Here is a 3,955-nt window from a genome sequence, read left to right on the forward strand (position 1 = left end):
GCCAAATCAATACTCTCAGAACAATTATATTTAACAAGTAGTTCACATAATTTACATATTATTTGAAATTAACCACAAAGCATACATTTCATAATAAAATTCAGCATAACACATAATTAATATCAATAACTTAAAAATAACAATTATGCTACATTATTTACACATGAACTTACCTTGGTACCAAAATACAAAGATTTTGCAATTTAGTCCACAATCTTTTCTTTTCCTCGATTGAGGTCGATTCCACGCCTTTCTTGATCTAAAATAACACATTTAGCTTATTTAATACTCACATTATCAAATTAATCCTTAACTCAAATTTTGGCAAAATTACAATTTTACCCCTAAACTTTTGCATATTTACATTTTTGCCCCTAGGCTCGGGATTAAACTTTATTCCTTATTCTTATGTTTTACAACATGCTGATCACTTTTATCTTCTATGGCAACATCAAATTCTCACTCTAACATGTACTTGTAACTATTAGGTATTTTTACCGATTAAGCCCTTTTACTGCTTTTGCTTAAAATCGAGTAGTACAAGTTGTCTAACATAATTTAAAACTTCATATTCTATCATAAAACATCAAAATACACAAATTTCACCTATGGGTATTTTTCCAAATATAAACCCTAGGTTAAATTATTGCTAACATAAGCTTTACCGAAGTTACCGGATCTCAAAAACGTAAAAATCATTAAAAACGGGGCTTGGAATCACTTACTATGGAGCTTGGAAGCTTGAAACAAACCCTAGCTATGGAGAACCCTTGAAATTTCGGCCTAATGAAGAAGATGGACAAAAATTGGCTTTTAATTTTGTTTTAATTCATTTTAATAACTAAATGACCAAAATACCCTTACTACTAAACTTTCCAAAATTCCTTCCATGTCCTAATTTTGTCCATGAACTTAAAATTGGTAAAATTGCTATTTAAGACCTCCTCATTAATATTCCAAAACAATTTCATACTAAAAACTTCTAGAATGCAAGTTTTGCAACTTATTCGATTTAGTCCCTACTTTCAATTTAAGCACTTTAGGCATAGAATTTCATCACGAAATTTTCACACAATCATGCAATCATATCATAAACATCAAAATCATTGTAAAATAATTATTTCTATCTCGGATTTGTGGTCACGAAACCACTATTCCGATTAAGCCCTAATTTAGGATATTACAATAAGAGTTTGGAATATCTAATGACACAGAAAGATTTGAATCTATGACAGAAAAGATGGCTAGAGTTATTGAAAGACTATAAGCTTGTTATTAATTATCATCCAGGAAAAGCAAATGTTGTTGCTGATGCTTTGAGTCAAAAATCAATGTTTGCATTGTGTACGATGAACGCTCATTTGGTTCTGTCCGATGATGGTTCAGTTTTAGCTGAATTAAAAGCAAGACTGTTATTCATTAAACATATTATTGATGCTCATAAAGTTGATAATGAGATAATAGCAAAATAAGCTCAGTGTGATTCAAATTCCGATTCAGAATTTAGAGTTGATAAAGATGATTGTCTGAGATTCTGAGACCGAATTTGTGTTTCGAGAAATCCAGAATTGATTCAGATGATTTTGAACGAAGCTCACAACAGTTGTTTATCTGTACATTCGGGTAGTACGAAAATGTATAATGACTTGAAAGAGCTTTATTGGTGGCCTGGTATGAAGCGTGATATCTCTGAATTTGTTGCGAAATGCTTAATCTATCAGCAAGTTAAAGATGAACATCAAATGCCTTCTGGTTTGTTACAACCAATTATGATTCTGGAATGGAAATGGGATAGAGTGACGACGGACTTTGTTTTGAGTTTGCCCCTATCTCCGAGAAAGAAAGATACTCTCTAGGTTGTCATAGACCGATTGATGAAATCAGCTCATTTTATTCTGGTACGATCTGATTACTCACTTGATAAGTTAGCTGAGTTATACATTTTCGATATTGTAAGATTGCATGGTGTGCCATTATCTATTGTGTTAGACAGAGATCCGAGATTCACATCATGATTTTGGAAGAAATAGCAAGATGCTCTAGGTACGAAATTGTATTTCAGTACTGCTTTTCACCTGTAAATGAATGGTCAACCCGAGCGGATTATTTAGATACTCGAGGATATGTTGAGATGTTTCATTCTTGAGTTTGAAGGTAAGTGGGAACAGTATTTGCCTTTGATTGAATTCGCTTATAATAATAGTTTTCAATCGAGTATTAAAATGGCATCGTACGAAGCCTTATATGGTCGCAAATGCCGTACACCTCTGTATTGGATTGAGATCAGTGAGAATAAGATTCACTGGGTCGATTTGATATAAGAGACTGAACAGAAAGTAAAAGTGAGTCGAAAATGTTTGAAAGCAGCTTCTGATCGTCAAAAATCATATGCGGATTTCAGAAAAAAAGATATTGAATTTGAGATTGGCAACAAAGTGTTTTTGAAAGTATCCCCGTGGAAGAAAGTACTTTGGTTTGGTAGAAAAGGCAAATTGAGTCTGAGGTTTATTGGGCCGTATGAGATTACCAAGCGTATTGGGCCGGTTGCATATAGATTTTTGTTGCCGCCTGAGCTAGAAAAGATTCAAAATGTGTTTCACATATCGTTGCTTCGATGATACAGATCTGATCCTTCGCATGTATTTTCTGCGTTTGAGATTGAGATTCAATCTGATATGACCAACGATGAAGAACCGATTCATATCTTAGCTTGTGAGATTAAAGAATTGCGAAATAAGAAAATTCTATTAGTAAAAGTAATGTGGCATCGTCACGGTATTGAAGAGGCTACGTGGGAGCCTAAAGATGCTATGAGACAGCAATATCCAAACCTATTCGATTGTAAGATTTTCAGGGACAAAAATCCTTAAGGAGGGGAGAATTGTAGCAGTCTGGTTTAGACCCTAGTCAGAGTAGTGGTTTTTGGACCACAAATCTGAGTCAAAAAAATATTTTAATATTAGTTTTCTTGCTTATGGTATGTGAAATTACATGTGTGAACGTTTCGTATGAAAATTTGATCATTTGTGTGCTTAATTTGATAAAAGGACTTAATGCATAAAATGTAAAAGTGGCTTTCTAAATGTAAAAGTGTTTATTTGATATGCCTTTGTAAATGAAAGGTCCTTATGTTGATAGTTGACCACTGGAAGTTTGAATGGATATTAATGACCATTTATTATGTGTTTAACATATGTTTATTATAAGGTTAATAAGGTAAATTGTTAATTAAATGATTTATAATAAAACGAAGGCATGAAAATGGATCATTTTTGTTCATCTATAACCGAAAATACAAAGAAAAAGAAAGGAAAAATAATAACTAGGGTTCGACACTTGTGATTTTGATTAAGGTATGAGTTTTGTTTTGTTTTTGATAACTTCTACGTTTTTGTCGTTTCTTTGTGTTTTACTAAGCCCATGTCTCAATTTCTGTTTTTTTTTTATGATTTTGAGTAATGACATTAATGAAATTATAAGTTTTGTAAAGTTAGTTGTTGATAAATTAAATATATGTGTTGGGTTAGTATATTTTGTCTTTGAATTTTTGATGAATTTGAGTAATTTGGATTACATTGAAAAAATTGTAAATTGAGGGACTAAAATGTGAAATAAATGAAATATGTAGGCTTGTATGAGCTATATGAAAATTTGGCTAGACAAGTGTATAAAGAAATTATGTGTATTTTGTGATTTTGTGATATAGGGACTAAAGTGTCAAAATGTGAAAATGTGAGGGCTAGTTTGTAAAGTGCCCTAAATATGTGTTTTTGGATTGATTTGAATGAATGTGAAAGTAAATAAGTGAAAATTGAATTGATATAGATCAAGATCCAAAGAAAACGGAAATAGATCGGGGAAAGTCAAAAGTCATCGAGTAGTCGGTTCTGTTTATTTGAATTCGTACAAGGTAAGTTGATATACAAATAAATGTGTTTGAATTGATTTATTCATG

This window comes from Gossypium arboreum, chromosome 12, assembly GCF_025698485.1.
Source record: "Gossypium arboreum isolate Shixiya-1 chromosome 12, ASM2569848v2, whole genome shotgun sequence".
In the NCBI taxonomy this organism is placed as follows: Eukaryota; Viridiplantae; Streptophyta; class Magnoliopsida; order Malvales; family Malvaceae; genus Gossypium; species Gossypium arboreum.